This window comes from Papio anubis, chromosome 8, assembly GCF_008728515.1.
Source record: "Papio anubis isolate 15944 chromosome 8, Panubis1.0, whole genome shotgun sequence".
Taxonomy (NCBI): Eukaryota; Metazoa; Chordata; class Mammalia; order Primates; family Cercopithecidae; genus Papio; species Papio anubis.
The window spans coordinates 61179398-61201703 of NC_044983.1; positions in this window are offsets into that span (position 1 = coordinate 61179398).

Sequence of the window (22306 nt, forward strand, 5' to 3'; positions counted from 1 at the left end):
AACTCCCACATTCATGAGAATTTACCCAGTCTCATAAGAACAGCATTAATCCTCTTAACATCCCAATCACCTTTTTATTTAAAACAGGTGGGTCAAATAAAAAAAAAAACTAATATAGGAGGTATCAATCAAATGCATCAGTAATTACATCAAATACAAGTGGACTAAATATGACAATTAAAAGAGTGTCAGAATGTATTTTTTACCTATGTGTTTACAAGGAGATGCATGCTAACTCCAAAATCCTTAGCAGGATGCCTGGTATATGGTGTCCTCAAAAAGGAGCTGGTATTGAAAGCCATAATTAATACTATCGTGAATGGAATTACCTGAGGAACCAGGATGAAAGTTTTTCAGAAGACATACAAAAAGGGACATGGCTAGCTCACAATTGTGCCCATTACTGGTCCACCCAGTAGACATTAAATTCACTCCATGAAGGCATAATATGAATTAAAACCAAATGTTACATGCTTTGCTTATTAAAAATTCCCCTTATTCAAAGATGGTATTATATCAGTAGAATTTTACACTGTGTTCAAACAACTGATTTATACATGAGAATTTTGAGGAAGTTCTTTATTCCATGGTGACCGTTTATCGATTTTAGTTACTTCTCTAAAACAAGATCTGTTTCTTAGTTAACTAGACCTTAAAGAGCTTGGAAGTCAATATGGTGATAGTTATAGTAAAGTACTGCTCCCAATATTTGAGGCTTATTTCATAATCCAGTATCATGCTTCAAAAGCAATCTACTCAAATCAGTGAACAGTCTTCTTCCATTGCAAATCTAACTTTAATTAGAAAAAGTTTCCATTGTTTCTTCAGGAAATTTTGGAATTAAATGTTTAAAATTTCAAGAAAAGAGTAAGTCTTTTTTATTTTTTACTTTGAAAAAATTCAAACTGCAGGAAACTTACAGAAAAGTTGCATGAATATAACAATAAACTCTTAACCCTGATTTATTAATTTCTGCTATTTTGCCACATTTGCTTTACATTTTTCTCTGTCCACACATAAGTATACACATGCATGTGTGCATATATATGTCTGTGCAGCAGTTATTATTATTTTGCTGAGGCTTTTGAAAACAAATTGCAGACATCATTACTTTTTGCCACTAAATATTTCCGTTTATATATCTAAGAACAAGGAAATTTTCTTACATAGCTACAACATAAATGTCAAATTTGGGAAATTTAAAATGATACACTACACGTAACTAATCAAGTCAATATTTAAATTTTGAAATCCAGTTTATATATCATGTTGTCAGAGAAAACTTTCTTGCCCCCACTTCCTTCCTACTCATTTTTATTGAGTCTTCTCTAACCCCTAGACTTTTGATATTATTTTATTGTCATGCTTGCCACAGTCCAATACATTTCCTCTTATATCTTCTCTCCTATCTGGCCATGGCATCCTAGAGGGCAGTAACCAGGTTTTGCTTATTTTTGCGTCTCCCGTTCCTTGTGTAATGCCCAGCACCTTGAAGATCCCCAGCAATGTTTTCTGGATGAATGAAACGGATGCATCATATATACTTTCTTTGCTTCTTTGTCTCTTTGTCCAAAACACATTTATATCACTGATTTATATTTAACTTGTGGTCATCTTAAATATCTTGTTCTTTTTCTACTATATTATTTAGTCTTCCTATATTACTACATACTCACCATAAAATTTTCAGTTTGTTTGTTCATTTCTAATTAAATTCAATATTTCCAGCTTCTGCTCAATGACCAGTTTCTACCATGTAACCAGTTACATTATAAAACTAATATTTTTGAAGACACATGAATGATAAGGAGGCATCTCATAAAAATTATGAACAAGTAATTATGTATCAAGCAAAAAAAATAGACGCCCAAATTAATATTAGTGGTTTATATCCTTGGCTTTCAATCTGACATAACTCTTCTTCCCTATCCTTTTCACATATGCAGAAAAAGGATTGGTGAAGGGGTTGGAAGCGGGGAGAAGAGGAGGAGAAAATATTGCTACAGTTAGTACTAAAACCTAGACTTGTGTCAACACAGATGTCATTTGGAAGCTCACAATCCCCAGCTAAGTATGACAACAAAGAAAATAAATGTTAAGTAGTGGCTTCCATCTACTCTGATATGGTTTGGCTCTGTGTCCCAACCCAAATCTCACCTTGAATGGTAATAATCCCAATGTGTCAAGGGTGGGACCAGGTGGAGATAATTGAAAAAAGGGTTGGTTTTCTCCATGCAGTTCTCATGAAAGTGGGTTAGTTCTCACAAGATCTGATAGTTTTATAAGGGGCTTCCCCATTCACTGGGCACTCATTCTCTCTCCAGCCACCCTGTGAAGAGGTTCCTTCTGTCATGATTATAAGTTTCCTGAGGCCTCCCCAGCCATGCAGAACTGTGAGTCAATTAAACCTCTTCCCTTTATAAATTACCCAGTTTGGGGTGGTTCCTTATAGCAGCATGAGAATGGACTAATACATATCCCAATGTTCTGTATCTAAAAATTCCAACAATGAACATTCATTTAATTGCTACTATTTTCCAATTCTCTGATAAATTTGATCATATATTTTACCTTGCTCTATCTTCATAGCCAACCTGCAGCATTATCACAATTATAGATTTGAAGACATAACTGTATTGTAGCATCTCCTTGAGTCTAAATCAACTTTGATTGCCATTATTTATGTTCCACTAAGAAAGAAAGAAAAATGCTGAACTTTAAACTACAACAACATGCCAACATGTCATTGATTATAAAATGAGTCTCAATTTCAGACAAGTTAAAACATGTCTTCGAATGGATGAAATAAGTGGTAGAGGTAGGACTTGAACCAACATCTGTCCATCTTCCTGCTCAGCACAAATTCTACTTCCATAGTGTCAAAGTCACATACTTCATGTTTGTGTCCAGACAGGTTGATGTTGGACATTGCTGATTCCTAAGTCTGGGTGGCTCTGAAAGCAAAATGACATTTCTGACCATTCGCCCAGGTGAGAAAGATCAGGGTTTGCCTCCTTGGAGGTGATGAACATTCCAGGCCTAACAGACACTGGAAAGAAGGCAATGGAAATTCCAGGCCACTGGAAAGAAGGCAATGATTGCCTGACCAGCACATGGGAGAGACATCATTCTCCCTATATTCCTTACAGTGTGACTGAGAGTTATAGGCAATGGATCTTGCACCTGAAGGCCTAGACACAGAAAAGTTCAGGACTCACCCAGCAGTGCAATCCATCATGCACAGCATTGAAACTAAAACGTGCAGTTTCTCATCCCCAGGGCTGGCTGAGTCCATGTTGGCATGCTGCTTTCTCTGCACAACTGCGATTCTTGCTGAATAATTGAAGCCCAGGCTTTGTCCATACCAGGGATATCACTGCTTGATTTTGTGATCCCAGAGGGACAGCTGCAAACTGCTGATGCCTGTGCTGGTGCTGAAATTGCTACTGAATGTGGGAATTTTTTGAGTTTCATGTTGGAAAATCACCAGGCATTGCCCTGGAAAGTGGGGGCTTCTTAGAGGTTTAAAAAAATGGTTCAAGAGTATGTAGGTGGGAGGGATGAGAGGTTAATGAGATGCTTTTCTGCAAGGCAAGATTGCATCTGAGCAATAAATTGTAAAAAAATTAATTATAAATGGAATAACCCAGCCCCGAAGGAATTGAGATAATGCAGAATAAGTTCCCGCTAATGGAAAGATGTGAATTTTAATACACACACCATACCAGAGTAATACTGTACACATTGACGGATCACAAAAAAACATGCTTTATTCCCCCACCTTACCCCAAGAAAAGGGGGAAAAAATCACAACGGCTGAGTTACAAATGATAACTTCAAACATAAATCCCCCAGATGTGAATTCATAAATGCAATAGGCTGGCTGCAGTATCATCCTGTGAATAAGGCCTGTGATCTCCGCCTAGCAGTTCCCCAAGTGGGTCACAGAACATAGTCTTATCCAGCAGCAGAGCTTGCATTCTTTACCATATGCATCTGCAAACATCCTTCCAAAATGTTTAGCAGTCGTTGCTCACAGAAATAGAATTGCTCAAATATCTGTGATTTTATCATGTCCAAAAAATTTTTGAAACAGAGGTACAGAAAGATTCAATGACTTGGCTGAGTGCAGTGGCTCACACCTGTGGGATCACACATGTAATCTCAGCACTTTGGGAGGCTGAGGCGGGCGGATCACCTGAGGTCAGGAGATCGAGACCAGCCTGGCCAACGTGGCGAAACCTAAAAATACAAAAATTAGCCGGGTATAGTGACAGGTACCTGTAATCCCAGCTACTCAGGAGGCTGAGGCAGGAGAATCACTTGAACCTGGGAGGCGGAGGTTACAGTGAGCTGAGATCGTGTCATTGCACTCCAGCCTGGGCAACAGAGTGAGACTCTGTCTCAAAAAACCAAAAAACAAAACAAGCAAACAAAAAGATTCAATGACTTGCCTTAACAAAAGCACATAAACTTGAATTCATCAAATTCTCAGTTTTAGGCAAAAGAACATAAACAAAACATATCTCCCTCATTGGTGGCAAAGAACCTGAAGGGAAAATAGAATTCTGGAGTTTGCTTTTCAAACCCAAATTATAAAAAGACACAAAACAGCTGACTCCCAAACAAGATGTGGAAAAGCCACTCTCTCACATTCCTCTTTTTTTCCCTCTATAATCTCATGGCCATTAACAAAGTGCACAATTACATATCAATCTTGCCTATCTAACATGAAAAGAAGGCTTTAATTTGTCTTTTAAAAGATAGTAGCTATGACAGTTCATAAATGTGTGAGTTAGTAAGAAATTCATTTGATGGAGGAGGCAAATGAAAAAACCAGGGTGCTAAGATTCTGGAATTTTGTTCGAAGTCCTGTTTTCTGTGGAAGGGGGAGGCCTGAATTTGAAGCAAGGAGATGTGGGTTCAAATCCCATCTCTCAAGCCTGGCACTTCATTTACCCACTCTGTGCCCCAAGACTCTTCAGTGATATGGCAGAGTAAAAACTTCCCACTGCCCATTCTTGTTGACACAGGAAAATTGAATGGTGAAAGCTCTTAGCACAGAACTTGGTCTCAATAAATGTGAGTTGACCTGGTAGCCAAAAAGAAATGTATTTCACAGATCGCAAAAAGTACTGTTTGAGGGGCAGCCTTATATCGGAATCATTCATTACAATATATTGTCACCAAGAAAAAGTTCTAATTTTCTGGGAGGCAAAGAATTAACAACACAGGGGGAAAAAAATATCTTATTTTATTTTAATCGATCTGCTTTTGGTGTGGATTGGGTTTGAGGTTTAAGTTTGTTTTTGAATTTGTGTGCATGCACATGTGTGGTGCCTACTAAATGTTAGGGGCTCAATAAGTATTAGGTTGGTGCAAAAGTAGTTGCAGTTTTTGCCATTACTTTTATTAACAAAACCACAATTACTTTTGCACCAATCTCCTATTTGTTGAATGGAATTAAAAGGGGGAAGAATTTGGTCAGCTATTTTGTCTATCCTGTAATGAATTGTACAGGCACCCCCCTGCCCCCCATGAGTAGTTTCACTTTCCGCAGTTTCAGTTATCCATAATCAACTAAGGTTCCAAAATGTTAGATGAAAAACTTCAGAAATAAATGATTCATAAGTTTTAAGTTTCACGTCATTCTGAACAATATGATGAAATCTCACCCCATCCTGATCTGTCCATCCGGGTCATAAATCCTCCCTCTGTCCAATGTCTCCACGCTGTAGATACGCTCTGCCCCTGAGTCACTTAATAGCTGGCTCAGCTATCACATCTACTGTCAAGGTATCTCAGTGCTTGTGTTCAAGAAACCCTTATTTTACTTAATATGGGCCCAAAACACAAGAATAGCGATGCTGGCAACTCAGATAGGCCAAAGAGAAGCTGCAAGGTGTTTCCTTTAAGTGAAAAGGTGAAAGTTCTCAACTGAAAGGAAAGAAAAAAAAATCACATGCTGAGGCTGCTGAGATCTATGGTAAGAACAAATCTTCTGTCTGTGAAATTGTGAAAAGGGAAAAAGAAGTTTGTGCTAGTTTTGCTGTCACACTTCAAACTGCAAAAGCTACAGCCACAGTGGGTGATAAGTGTTTAGTTAAGATGAAAAAGGCATTATGTTTGTGGGTGGAAGACATGAACAGAACATGTTCCAATTGAGAGCAATCAGGTTCGGTGCTATCCACAGTTTCAGGCCTCCACTGAGGATCTTGGAACTTATTCAGACAAGTGGGGACTTCTGAATTCTGGGGTCTTCTGTATTCCCAGGACTTATCACAATTCTGTGTATATATTCCATTTTCAATGAATATTTGTTACATTACTAAATACTCATTTTTTTGTTTTTAAAATAATAATTTTTCAAGGTCTTTTCTATTACATTTTATACTACCTTTCTAAATTTCATTTCACTGCCAGTGCCTTCTCCCTTTATAGAAGTTATGGCCTTTCTGTAGCAAATGGAAAATACATACCCCGTCTGACCTTCAGTATTTTAGAAAACTGTGTTGTTTTGCCAATATCACAAGTACTGTCCACAATACAATATTTTGTCCAATTGTCTCCCAATTTTATTATCTCCCAACTCTTTTCACCATCATAACTCATGTCCCTGAGCTTCTGGTACCTTATGCAACCAGCCCTGTAGAAGTTCCAAGAGCATGTGAGTCCTTCCAACCTCTTGACCCAGTTCCACAACTTAAATTTAACCTGTTTCCTTGCCCACCATCCACCTGCACATTCAAAGAAAACAAGAACATAAATAACATAAATGCCATATAGCAAAAAGAAGGAAGAACTCCCATCTTTAATTGTCCCCTAATCACAAAAGACACTGTCAGAATTCTCTGAGCCCAAAGGGAATGCCAAATGCATCAGATGAGTGAGGGCTTTAGGAGGACATGGGAGCTGGAAAAGAGAAGCAATCATGAGTCATTTAGTAGCTGTGACCCTGGGAAAGTCACTGCCTCTCACTATCTCAAGTTTCTCATCTTAAAATGGGCATAATACTAGTATCCAACTGATAGGGTTGTTATGAAAATATAAAGAGGTTTGTATTTTAAAATAGTTAGAACCAGGCACTTTGTAAGTTAGATATATATATGTGTGTGTACATATATACACACATATATACTTTATATATACACACATATATATATGTACCAAATTAATGAGAAAGAGATATTTTTAAAAGTCCCTTGCAGTTGCCCTGTAAGACACTGTATTCACAACTGCCCACAAACAATTACCACAGAATGTAATCATCAGACCCAATCACTGCAATATTCTGAATGTTTATGCCCTCCCAAAATTCCTATATTGAAATCCTCACCCTCAAGATGATGGTATTAGGAGGTGGGGCCTTGGGGAGGTGATTAGGTCATGGGAGTGGAGCCCTCATGAATGGAATGAGCACTCTTAAAAAAGAGGCCTGAGAAAGACCCTTCACTCTTTCCATCATGTAAGGTGAGGGTAATAAGAAGGTTGTTTATAAGGAATGGTCTTTTGCCAGACACCAGGCCTGTGTGCATCTTGATCTTGGACTTCTTAGACTCTAGAGCTGTGAGAAATCAATATTTGTTCTTTATAAGCCATGCAGTCTATAGTACTTTGTTACAGCATCATGCTATGGTTTGAAAGTGTCCCCCAAAAGTTCACATATTGGAAACTTGGTCTCCAAAACAGCAGTGTTGAGAGGTGGGACCTTTGGCAAGTGATTGGGTCATAAAGGCTTGTTCGTGGATTGATAAGCTATCAAGGGGATGGATTAGTTATCACAAGACTAGGTCTGTCATAAAAGCCACTATGGACATCTCTTGTGAGCCACCTCACCATGTGTCACCTTGTGCCACTAGGGACTCTGCAGAGTCTCCATTCGCAAGGACACCCTCAGCAGATGTAGCACCTCATATTTGTACTTCCCAGCCTCCAGAACTATAAGACATACATTTTTTCCTTATAAATTACCCAGTCTCAGGTATAATTGCTATTCAATTACAGCAACAGAAAATGGACTAAGACAGAGCCCAAACAAAGACAGTCATTCTGTGGCTACAAGGGGGAAAGGGTGGAGACAAAGCTTGTTCAAGGCCCTATTTGAAATGAGATGGAGACAAGGATGCTAAAAATCCCCTACATTCAGCTAAGATGCGTAAGTTCTGCTTCTTTACCAGTGACGGTTCTACTCCTACTCGAATCCTCCTGCCTCTTGGACAAAAAATTACCAAGACATTCGGTCATCAAATTGACCCTGCTTCTTGAGAGCATTCCATCCAAAACCAACATCAGCTTCTCTAAATACTCCTTAGAATCACCCAGCAGAAGCCCAGATCCTACAATCCACCCCTCCCAAGTCCCTCTTCGCAGGTCAATTTAAGGCTTTCCCACTTGCAATCTCCCTGCTGCCACAAGCTAAGGAAACCTGACTTTGTTCTGATTCTAGGTGTGTTCTTGGTGTTCTTTGCCTGGTGGGCCATAAAATAATACCTCTAACAACAAAAAAAACAACAGCTATTACTTCTTGAGTGTTTACTCTGTGCCAGAGACTTTCTAAAGTCCATACATGTATTAACTTCTAATCCCTACAACAATCTATATCCTGGACATAGAGAAGTAACTTCTGTAGCAAGTAGAGAAGCAAGAATTCAGACCCAGGTCTGTCTGACCCAGAGCTGGTGCTCTTAGGCAATGCATTCTGCTGCCTCTTGAATAGAGGGCAGTTGCCCAGGGCCGGTTTAATATCTTCTGTATCCTACATTGAAATTGAGTACAGCTTGCCCCAATTCTGCTTGATTATTTCCCAGCTCATGTTTATGTTCAAAGGGATGGGAAAGATAAAAAGAGAATAAATCATCTCACCACATGGAGTATACTTTTCATTTTGCGCTCATATAAACTTGAAATGGGGGCTATTGGTTTTAAATTTGAAGCTGAGAACAACTTCTCAGCTGAGGGAGCAGAATAACACAGAAAGGACTGTGAAATCTAGGAAAGCTGATTTAGTCCTGGCTGCAACCCTTCTAACAATGTGAACTTTAGGCAAGCCCTTTAACCTCTCTGAAGCTTGTTCTTCTATTCTGTAAAATAGATACAATAACGCCTGCCTCAATGTGAGGCAGTGAAGTGCTTGATACTTAAAACCAGTGGGTATATGAAAGCTATTATGGCTACCATCATGAAAAGTAGTGATTCTCAGTACCCCACAAAGATGGTTTGCAGTGGCTGACACCGCTTGATAAATCATAAAAGGCCCAGATGTGTCCTTCTAATGTTCACTAAGGGTCACAGAGGCTGTCAGAGCCAGGGATGAGGACAGGGAAGGGAAGGAAAGAAGAAAGGAACTGTTTAAAAAGAGGAAAGAGTCTTGTTTGAGATCCTGTGCCTACTCATCCTACAGGCCAACACCACAGAGAAACGAAATAACAATATTCTGGGAACAGGACATTCTAATTTTTGGATACCATTCTTATTCAGACCAGGAGAGACTTTGGTTCATACCCCCACTGGACAACAACAAATTTTTCTCTTCATGATAATCCTGGAGACTTCACAGACAGGCTTCAGAAAGAGAAAGAAAAAAATGTATCTACATGAATGAGTGTGTGTACACATCTATATATCAGAAAAGAAAGCTACAATGACTACCAGCAAAAGAACAACTCCCTGTATTTACTACAAACCTCTCTTTAACAAACTGCAGCCTATTCATTAAATGGGAGGAAAAAAATATGAGGACAGGAAATGGAAAGGGGCAGAAAAGTGAGGAGGAGACGAGAGGGTAAAAGAAACCACTTTGCTTCTAACGTAATGCAGTAAGATATAAATACAATCAAAGGGGTTAATCTAATCCCTTTGTGAAGCACTGAGTCAGAGAACAAGACAAAAACAAACCTGTGATCTGGAACTTCTCGAGCCCCCACTCGGGGGGATTAATGAGGAGTACACGGCTGTGAAATTACGTGTTCTCTGAGTCAGGAAAATGGTCCTACTGGTGCATGACCTTGAAATGAGGGGACGCAAACTTCACCTGATCCACAATTATGAAGCCCAAAAAGGAGGGGCTCGGGGAAAAGAGAGGATGTGGAAAAGAGGCTGTCCAACTGTTCGGGATATGAAAATCCACAAATCTCAACCAACCCTTGGCTTGCAGGGGGATCTAAACACAACATAAAATATTCAGAGGACTTTAAAAGGACACTGGCATTTGTGAGAAAGCATTAGGAGGCAATCCTGTCCTCTTTATTTACATGAAGTAGATATTTTGTGGCTGTTGTTATGGACTTAGTGATGTTAGTCTCTGTTCAATTTTCCCTTTGCTATGAAAAATTGTTGCGAGATGATTTCTAGTCTTAGCTGCTTTACATGACAGTATTATCAAGGATTCATCAAGAGGCCATCTGTCGAATTTATGAAAAAAATATGCAAAAACAAAACAGATGAAAAGGAAAGAGCAAGACAGACTGGTCCAGGGGAAGATAGATGTGGCAGCATGTGCCTCCGTGTGAAAATTACAACATTTAAATACTGCGGAATAAATTACCGTGCCGAAAAATTAGTGATGCTCTCCCACTTCAGACGCTACCCTTACCATAAGAACATAATGAAATAGATCACATATCAAATCACCGTTTCCTCAGACCATTATTATATTCTAATGAAAAATTAGGAGAAGAGAGACACATAAACCTCAAATGGGAGGGATGAAAATGAGCCAGATTTGCTCTAGTATTGAGCCATGAGAAGCTTCTCCAAAATGCACAGTCCATATGGAAATAAGAGCTTTCCTCCACTATTTATTAGAAAGTCAATAAAATAAATTACAGATTGTGTGAAAAACTGAAATAATATATATTAAGATGACAACGAGGCTGGCCAAGCTTACACCCAAATTAGATGGGCTGTAAAAACAATGTATTTCAGAAAGGAAATAGGAAGGAGGCAGAGAAACGCATCAGGATACAAATGGCCAGTGCTGCGGGTGGCGCCCCCTGAAGGCAAGACGCAGAACCACAAGTATATACTGTTTACTCTTTCCTGAGGAAGAAGGACCCAGGAGCAACTCGATCAGATCCGCGCCCTGCTGGCACTGACTCCTGACTGACCAGAAATGGGGTAGCACCCTTTGGGCTCTATTTCCAGCCCCCAACTGTCAGAGCAGCTTCCTCCACCCCTAGGGGGCGGTCCTCCTCATTTCCTTCCATTTCATCCTTCCATTCTGGAGTTTAATCTGTAGGAAAACTTCTATTCCCTTCCCTTAAGAAGATATTTAATAGTATTGGTAATAATGTATTATTATTAATTTCACACTATCAATAAGATAATAATTGACACCCACTCCTAGATTTCAAAGAAGAGCAAAGTCCTATCTCATCATGAGCCAATGAGGGTAATAAACCTACAATGGAAAAGTATGAAAAAGAATAGCATGCTGTAGCACTAGCCTAAGTGCATTAACCAGTCTAACCTCACACAAGCCCTGTGAGAGAATTACTATTTATCAATGGTCCCCATTGTACAGATAGGAAAATGGAAGCACTGACAGGTGTAAGTATCCCATACAAGGTCACATAGCCACTAAGTAATTGTGCGGGGACTGGAACCCAGACGGTTGGGTTCAGAGCACAGGCTGTAATCTACCAAGAGCGGCAACACCTCCCACTAGAAAAGCAGCCCTGTGGTACCTCATTGTGCTTGCAAGGTTACAAATTGTTCAATCAACAGATATAAGAATAAAAACTGTCTCTATGAAATAAGGTTGGGCTATATCATCTCTCAGACAATTAGAAACCATATGTAAATAGGTATCCTTCACTCATCAGAAAGAGAGCAAACCATAATCCTAAGAAGCCCTGGCTCTCTCTCCTAGTTTGCTCTCTTTCTGTTGAGTGAAGGATATATATTTAAAGGTGTTTTCTTCCATCTATTATGGGACTAAAGAAAATGAGGTAATAATAATAAAGAATACTATGTCAACAAAGGGTTAAAGGTGAGGCGTGATACCCAAAGGTCTGGTTTAAGGAAACTTCTTGGAACTAAATTAGGTCCTCCCAAGACGCTCTTCATTTTGCTTTTTTCTTGAAATGTTTTAGACCTATGATATATTCAGAGTTTGTAGAAATTTTATCAGCACAACCAAAAGATCTCTAATCTACATTGAACAACTGATCAAAGACTTCGTATCTGAACTAAATATTGTGTGTATTTGCTATAGCAAATAATTACAATAGAACAAATAACACTATTTTGGAAATGAAAAATAATTTCAGCTTTGAAATATGCAAATAGCATACATAACCTCCATAAGAATATATTATTTGTGCTGGTCCTTGTAAGAAATTTAAGTAGAAATTTTCTTCTATTTTCAACATAAAGAGAAAGTTAACCAACTTCAATTATACCCTTTTTTTCCTAACTTTCACTTTTGATGGAATTATTATTTATTATCTGTAAATTAACACTGGAGTTCAGGAAGCTTGCTGGTCTCAACTTACCTGCTACTGATGGCAATGAGAGATTAACCACTTCTCCTTCGGAAATTCAGCAGTCAGATAATAGAAACATCTCAGCCATAGCAAGATGGGGTGTCAGTTGTCCCTTCCTCTCTCCTTTTATTCTGCCTTTCATGTAAGCATAGCAGACATTAATGACACTTCCTGAACATATAAAAATAAATTTTAAACAATTTAAAAAATTTTTTTTAATTATAAATATAGTGGGATTATACTCATTGGTCATCTGATATAAGCCCAGCCCTTAATCTTAAATTAATTTCTATCCAAAATGACCTCAAAACTTGGGACAAGGTTATAGATTGGCCCTTTCACACATGCTGCTAACGAGTTATTTGGCTTGATAAATCAAAATATCAACACTAATATAAGTAACTTAGACTGAGCCAGAGCTTTCCAGTATGTGAATTAACTAAGACACAGCAAAACTATTTCCAGCTATCTCAGTGGCTTCCTTCAGACAAATTTAAAAATGGATAGGCACACAAAATACTTTATTTATCTGCCATGTTTATCCAAACATGTTCCTTCTCCATTCTCCTGTTCCTTGTCTGTCCCCAGACTAGGAGCCACCATGATGGCCAGACACAGACCATGCATACACCTCCTCATAAATAGGACTCTGGCTACCCCAGATCCCAGTACCTGGTATGACTCTCCACCCAGAAATTATTTGGTAACTGAAATTTTTATTGATTTGAATAGGTGCATAAGAACGAGTTTGCTCATTAAATTCCAGCCTGAGATAACTTGCCTGTCCTTGACCCAGAGACCTCTCAAAGACCTTGAAGAGCTATCTAGTACGTAGGAATACATGCTGCTAGCGTTAGATATACATCACGCTGCACAGCTATCTCTAAAATACTAGCTCTTCTTGCTCTTCTATTATTTCAACTGTGCTTTACTTCTGCCTCTACTTACTATTTCATTTCAGTCATTAAATCAGAAGTTTATATTTGATAGGCCTTCATTCAGATGTATATTTGGAGCAGTTAATAATGATGTTTTCCTCTTCTGGAATGCCCTTGTATTTTTCATCCGTCAACCCATCTTCCTGGTCTCTTTCTAAATTAAGCTCCTCCAGGATGCATTCATTGGTCACCTTAATCCACAATGCTTGCTACACTCTATTGTCAGGTATTATTTTTTTCTCACAAAAACAATCCAAAGAGCTATTTAAGTATCCTTTATACACAGGGCCATATCCAGGCAAGTGTTCAATATGTCTGTTGAATTTAAGCAAATTGATTCATTGTTTGTTACTGATCTATTTAAATTCATTTATAACATTTATAATTTAGTTAATTTATAACATTTTTCCTATGTGAATAAAAAAGTAAGTCACTCAGCTATCCTTAAACTTCTAACAGGGAAGAAATATACAACATAATAGGCATTTCTAATTTAATATGTACTACTCAGAACTCTTAATTTTTATACCCAGGAACTATTCCACTCTCAGCATGCATTATCTGTAAAAATGTCACCATCATCAACTTAGCCAGTTTCTTAAGCCAAATATCTTGTATCATCCGTGCCTCCCTCTCTCATTGCTAACTCATTCTTGGCATTTACGAATGCCCTTGTTATGTGACACCACCTATAAAATGAGAAGAATGATATTTACTAGCTTCTATTATGGTGAAGGCTGTGATGTCTCTTCTGCACAAACAGCTTTTCCCCAGAAAAGTTTACAAAATAAAAAATAGATTATTATTGTAACAGTGAGGACTGCACAGAAACTAAAGATAACCTTCCAAAATGCTTAAAGGTACCATACTTCATTTGGGGTATTTTATGAAACATACTAACCTTAAATTTTGAAGAATCAAAGAGATCTCCTCTAAGAATATCCTGTAGACGTAGTTGTAATAAACTCTTACATTTGTACGGTACAAAGCATTTGTCAGTCCTATCCTTATTAATGGCAACATCTCATGTTTATATAGCAATTCACAATGTGCTCATCAAGTGCTTCCCCCTTACCATGGCACCATGACACCGATTTCACTGTTTTACAGATGGAGGTGCTGGTTAACTTGCCCAGGGCCACTTAGTGTGTCAGTGCTAAAATTCACCCCACAACATCAGTTTCTTAATGCCTGGGAGGGAGCACACTTTACTAGAACCTTCCCTGGGCAATTCTTCCCCCTGTGAAATCAGCAGCAGAGTCCAAATATGTGTGTGTATTTGCACGCACACATACATGCATGCACACATGCAATACACATGCATGCCCCTATACACACATGTGTGCCCCCACTCACAGGCACACACTCATGTATACACACACACACACACACACACACACACTGAGTTTCTTTATGGTTGTCAAAGAATCAGGCTGTGTCAACAGTTCTGCACCACCCCCAAGTTTAGTGATTTGCCTGCTTTGGTATTTGTTGGTAGACTAGGGTATTTCTTGAGAGGCTTGACAGGAATCATCTGAGATCCCATTAATGCATATTAAATTAGTCACTCAATGCATGACATTGCCCCACAATGGAGTCACTGACACCAATAACCAAGGCCGCTCCTCCCCAGGCCCCTTGGCTTGGCTTGGCTTGGCTTGGCTTACGCAGGAGAGAGAACTCGGGGGAAGCAGGGAGTGAAGACAGAGCTACGAGGCAAATATCCTGAGTGGCAGTCCAGCCTCAGCTTGCACTTGAGTCCATTTTGTTCATTTTAAAGTGATTGTCCTTTGTAGAACAAATCTCTTCTGATCTGTGCCTGCTCAGCATGTGAAGAGGAGGCTGGGGAGAGTTGGTGTTATCTTAAATAACTGTTACACCAAATAAACACACTATGCACACCCCTCAGCATTATAGAAGTGGAAAATAAATCATCACCAAAAAGCTTATTTTACAAACCCACAAATCATCAGAAATATAAATGCTTTCCTTTCTATTCTCATGTTTTAATAAAGACTCCCCCCTCTTTTTTTTCAGACTCACTCAATTACAATATCACTATCAGTTCACATTACAGGTCAGAGATATGGTGCTTAATGTATGAGGAGCCAGTTCTCCTCTCCTAATAGCCTGTCATTCCGGGGATTTGAATGTCAGAATACAGCCTGCCGCAGTAATGCTAGTCGGCAGCCCGATGATGAAAACTTTGGACAAATCATGAAGAACACTCCAGATCCACATCATCGGAAGGTTACCGGGGAGAGCCTTTCATTCCGCTTTGACCCCTTGATCTGACAAGTGACACCTACAAAATGAACAGCTCTCCAACTTAAATTGTTTAACTGTAGCCTGATCAGTTTTATTATCTTGCTAATCCAGATATCAGCCGTTTCATCAGAATGGAAGATATGCATATCATGAATTATTTTGACACGGGGACCTTTTAATTTTTGCCAGCAATATTTCACTGCCCCAATCAGGGCCTGCAGTCACTGACGCCGTTCGCCTCCTGGGACGTCAGCGGACAGCGCACTCCTGACAGCACCAAATCATCCGGGAGCTGTAACGAGCCATTGCTGCGATTATTATTATCTCTCGTAGTCATGCATTTCATTACAGCACAGGCAGCCAGGGGCTTGGGTTTCAGGGCAGTCTTCTTCAGGAATCTCTGCCATTTTATGGGTTTGCCAAGCTCTGGGGTATAATTTCCCTTTTCTTTCCCCTCAATAGACAAGGCGAGGTGAATTTCTAATAAAAACAAACCCTAGGTAGGGACTGCAGGAAGAGCAAGCTCAGCACAGGACATTAAGCAGCGGTGAGGCAGCCTGAATGGCCCACTTGAAGTTTATGAAAGCAGTGGTTAATCAGCAATATGGTTTGCTACAGAGAAAAATAAAGAAGAGTTTATCCTGGAGTCGGGGGAAAACGCTCCTTTCTAAACTGCAAAGTGCTAAGAATGCTTTCTTAAGAAAAACTCCCTTCTTCCCTTAGATGTGTTTCTTAATTTCCCTCTCCCTTGATAACCATTTTCTTCCTCTGCTTGTCCATTCTAAGAGGACCCATCTCCACTCCAAGCCTGAACTGCATTGTCTGCTTTCACCGAGTTGTGCTTTGGCATTATGCCATAACTTCACTGAGCAGTCTAAGGAAACTCACTGTTGTATTTACTCTAAAGCTGTTATAGATCTTGTCAATCAATACGTTACATAACACATTCTTTGAGAGTACCCATGAGAGAAAGTTTCCCCTAGTCTCATGAACAACTGACCCATGTTAACTTTGGGGGCACAGTGAATCATATAATTTATGGTTTCCTTCTTTGCAATGGCTGCTAGAAACCTCAAAACTAAATTTGTTGTTCTTTTAAAAATTAAACATAGAACTATCTTATGGTCCAGCAATTCCATTTCTGGGTATTTACTCAAAAGAATTGAAAGCAGAGTAATCCCAGCTCTCAGGGAGGCAGAGGCGGGAGGACAGCTTGAGCCCAGGAGTTCGAGACCTGCCTGGGTAATATAGCGAGACCCCGTTCTCCACAAAAAAAGGAAAAAAAAAAAAAAAAGACAAAAAAATGAAAGCAGAGACTTAAACAGGTATTTCTCCACCCATGTTCATAACAGCATTATTCACAACAGTCAAAAGGTAGAAAAATCCAGTGTTCATCAACAGAGGAATGGATAAACAAAATGCAGTATATAATGTAACTGAATATTATTCAGCCTTAAAAAAAGAAGGAAATTGGCCCAGCATGGCAGCTCACACCTGTAATCCCAAGGCGGGTGGATCACCTAAGGTCAGGAATTCGAGACTAGCTCGTCTCTACTAAAAATACAAAAATTTGCTGGGTGTGGTGGCAGGCACCCGTAATCCCAGCTACTTGGGAGGCTGAGGCAGGAGAATCACTTGAACCCAGGAGGTGGAGGTTGCAGTGAGCTGAGACCACGCCACTGCACTCCAGCCTGGGAGACAGAGCAAAACTCCATTTCAAAAAAAAAAAAAAGAAAAGGAAGGAAATTCTAACACAAGCTACAGTATAGATGAGCCTTAAGGACATTATGCTAAGAGAAATAAACTAGAAAAAAAAAAAAAAAAAGACAGATAGCATACTATGCCACTTACATGAGGAACTTAGAGTAGTCAAATTTGTAGAGACAGAAAGTAGAATAGAGATTGCCAGGAACGGGGAAGAGGAAGAAAAGTGAAGTTGTTATTAATGGGTTCAGAGTTTCAGTTTAGGAAGATGAAAAAGTTCTGGAGAAGGATAGTGGTGATGACTGTACCACATTGTGAATGTACTTAATGCCACTGAGCTGTATGCTTGAAAATGATTAAAACTGTAAATTTTATGTTACATATATTTCACCACAATTTTTAAAAACACAAAATTTGCAGCCAACCTCTAACAAATGTAAGGGATCTCCTAGAATGTACATTCTGTACTTATCTCATTAGTGGCTTCATTTATTCTTCCTACACTTACATTATCCTTGCTTTATTTTCCTCATGGACTTTTTAAAAATATTATTTTATTGTGTGTTACTTTTTATACAATGATTTTTTTCACAGAACAGGAAAGATTTCAATGTTAGAATATATTCAGTCTGGCATGACAAAGCTGTCGAGTTACTGTGTTGCAAGAGAGTAAAAGAAATGTGTATTTCTGAACCCCGTGCGTGACACTGAGCTGAGATGGGAAATCTCTCCAAGGTAAGGCTGCTTCTCACATCTCCTTGAGTCAAGGGGCCAACTCTGACCCATGCACTACCAGGAGACATTGTATGGTGCATTCCTGGGCCTTTTCCCTCCACCTTGGATCCATCTGTAGCCATCAACTCTTTCCCTGACGCAGAGCCAGCCTGGGAGGATGTGAGCTGTGCAACCTCCCAGAGCCCCACACTCAGAAGGGCCCTGTGCTTTAGTGCTCTGCTATCAAATATTAAAATTCTTAATAATTTTTTATACAAGGAGCCCTGTATTTTCATTTTACACAGGGCCTCAAAAATCATGTAGCTAGTCTTGCCTCCTCTAGACAGTGAGCATCAGCATCTTAGAGGGAGAAATCCCATCACATTTTTCGTCAAATCCCCAATCCCAACCCAGTGCCTGATAGGCAATTCCATGGGGGATAGTCAGTATAGAGACTGAAACCATATCAAGCCCTTTATTCCACAGTCCTCAACATTCCTTCCTCATAATCGCTTATCAAATCCACTCCAAACAAGGCCTGCAAAGCAGGAAGGGCAAGTCAAGTAAGGGACAGGGAGACTCATTAGTGCAACCACAAAGAAAGAAAGACAGTGTCCTCCATCTTCTCCAGGTTCAAATGCACCTGTGGAAATCACCTGTGATGTAAGGAAGGTGATGTGTGTTACACCCACAGCTTGGGCAGTCATAGCCCAGGTCTCAGCTGCAAGAGGGAACTACATACGGATTTACTCCAGGAAAATCACTATCCACATGATTTTACAAACTCCCCAGAGATGTGATTTAATAACTTCTCTAGGTAAAAGCAGCTTAGCCATCCCATCATTCTTCACCATTTTCCTGGGAGGTAAGACTTTAATAGTTATCCATTTTAACTAGACAGAAATGCAGCGAGAACAGAGCCATTAGAAAATTGAGAGAAGGAGGCCGGGCGCGGTGGCTCAAGCCTGTAATCCCAGCACTTTGGGAGGCCGAGACGGGCGAATCACGAGGTCAGGAGATCGAGACCATCCTGGCTAACACGGTGAAACCCCGTCTCTACTAAAAAATACAAAAACTAGCCGGGCGAGGTGGCGGGCGCCTGTAGTCCCAGCTACTCGGGAGGCTGAGGCAGGAGAATGGCGTAAACCCGGGAGGCGGAGCTTGCAGTGAGCTGAGATCCGGCCACTGCACTCCAGCCTGGACGACAGAGCCAGACTCCGTCTCAAAAAAAAAAAAAAAAAAAAAAAAAAAAAAAATTGAGAGAAGGAAAAGAAGAAAGAAAAGGAAGGAAGACAGAAATGCAGACAGGAAGAAAATGGCCATTGTGGATCACGGCTCATGGTTCACGGCTCACTTCAAGTTCAAACCAGGCCCCTAGGACATCAAACTGCCAGTGAAGATTGTCCAGAAGCTGAGGGCTTCCAGATTATTTTATTCACTTCCCAAAACCTAACAAAACGTAAAAAAATTTCAACCAAAGAGTAGCCATTTGGAGTCTTTGGAATGTGTTCATTAACTTCTATTTTCATGAGGATCGGGGCCCAGAGTAAATCAATGGCATTAATTTGAGGCAGAAAAGAGGGAAGAAATGGAAGATTGGGTGTGGAGGGTGACAAGGGGATTGGAGAGGAAATGTCGCCCAGGGCAGCATTTTCTAATTTGCAGACTTGCACTCAGCCATCCCCCACCCACATGCTCATTCTGTTCCTAACAGCATCTTCATCAATTAAGATTCTATGAGACTGGCAAGCTCCAAGATCAACCGTACCATCCACATATTCACTATTCCACTGGCACGGTGAACAATTCCGAATATTAAAAGTAAAGCAACACATTCTGCCATGTCTTTTGTATACAGACAGCTGAAGCTGTGTGAAAGTTTGGCACCAAAAGGCCAAGTACCATATTTTCAGCCACCCACACGCCAAATCCTATAATAACTGCAGACTCTAGATGTGAAATTTTCAGACATTTGCAGCAAAGGAAAACTAATAGTCATGTTTCTTCATGTGCTTCTTTTCTGAACAGGGCAGTTTCTCAATTGTAAAACCTCATCAGTGTAAGCTAAAGAGAACAAAGGGTGCTGCGTAGATCTTTTCACCAGATGTCAAATGATGCTTATTTATTTAAACAGAAACCCCCACTTTGTACATTTGCTTCATTTAGTGGTATGTGCTCTGTAACAAGTATTTTTTATGAATAAAAAGCTGCCACCAGTGTACTTAAGTTACAATAGGGCTTCGGGAAAGTCTGTTAGCTGAGACTAAATATTGCTCTTTTTGCTTTTGGTTGAGATGTAAATTCCACTCCCATCGTCCCCCTATAATAGGGGAAACATTATAGCTAATGCCATACGAAGACTAATAAGTAACCCTTCTTCTGTGGTCAATTCTAGAAGCAAGGATGTTCAGTCTTGCTGTGCTTTTGAAGGCAGATATAGAAGCAACAGAGTATTGATTTTCTCAAAGATAACAACACAAAACATATTAATTCCCTCCCCTGTGAATATCGGGGCTCCTGTGGCCTGAATGGGCCATAAGAACCTAATGGGTAAGAGCTTATTTTTCCCACTCAGTGAGGATAATAAAATGATTAACCCAAAACTCTTTTGAACTTCAGCAAATAAGAAGGGAGAATGTTAAATATTTCTATACAAGAAGGGACTTGGTGTCCCCCATTCTACCCATCAGAAAAATATATTTTCAAGTCAGATCTCTGTCAAGGAGCTTCCCCACTTGTCAGAAAGGAGGTGTTTGAGTAACCCTCCTATCAACAAGGTGAGAGACAGTTGGACAGAGATGACACCTTGCTGAAGTTAGAAACAGACAAGATGTCTCAGAGATAAGCAAATATATGGAGAAATATTCCCAGATTATCAACTAATCAACTCCACATTCTCCAGATCATAGTGCAAAATGCCAAGCCCCTTAGAAATACAATGGACAAAGAGCGTGTTTACCAGGAGAATTCTGAACAAGTACAAAGAGAATCTGAGCATTCTCGGGTAGTTTAAAAGCCCTAATATAAGAAGCAACTTCCCAGCACAGAATGATTTGAGACACAAATGAGGGGAGAAACTAGAAAAGGGTCAACAGCATTCACACAACGTAAAAAGGGGAAATGTGTCTAAACCCAAACAAAGACTGTTCACTTAGTTATGCTTGGTGAAGAGTTTTCCTCGGTTCCTTGATGAGGAGACGTTGGCAGCACTGTATGCCCTTTATGAAGTACAGTACATGATCTTATCTAACATAACTTTTCAGTAACGTGTACATAGCTCTCATTCCCTACTGCTCTTCATCCATACTTAATTTTTCCTTTTCAAACTCAAGTTTAATTCATTAAACTTTGTATTACAGTTAGAAATCGAGACGAAAAGGGGCCAAAATAATGTTCTAGTGAAGATGTGGATATCTTTATTTATCAGATATCCATAGATGAATTATCATAGATATCCATTGGCAGAGTAGCACCATTTTCAGAATGCTAACTCAGCTTCAATTTCCATCAATACACTGGCTTATATTGCTTTTAAAAATCCACCACTACAGGGCCTGGCGTGGTGGCTCACACCTATAATACCAGCACTTTGGGAGGCCAAGGTGGGCGGATCACCAGAGGTAAGGACCAGCCTGGCCACCATGGTGAAATCTCATGTCTACTAAAAATACAAAAAAAAAAAAGCTGGGTGTGGTGCTGCGCACCTGTAATCCCAGCTACGCAGGAGGCTGAGGTAGGAGAATTGCTTGAACTCAAAGGTGGAGGTTGCAGTGAGCCAAGATTGCACCACTGCACTCCAGCCTGGGCGACAGAGTGAGGCTCCATCTCAAAAAAAAAGAAAAAATCCACCACTACAAAACACCTGGAAATATGGATTTTTTTTAAATTCTTTTTTTTTTTTTGAGACGGAGTTTCGCTCTTGTTGCCCAGACTGGAGTGCAATGGCATGGCTCACCACAACCTTCGCCTCCGGGTTCAAGCAATTCTCCTGTCTCAGTCTCCTGAGTAGCTGGGATTACAGGCATGTGCCACCATGCCCGGATAATTTTGTATTTTTAGTAGAGACGGAGTTTCACCATGTTGGTCAAGCTGGTCTTGAACTCTCGACCTCAGGTGATCTGCCCAGCTCGGCCTCCCAAAGTGCTAGAATTACAGGCGTGAGCCATCATGCCCGGTCTTTTTAAAATTCTTTAAGTA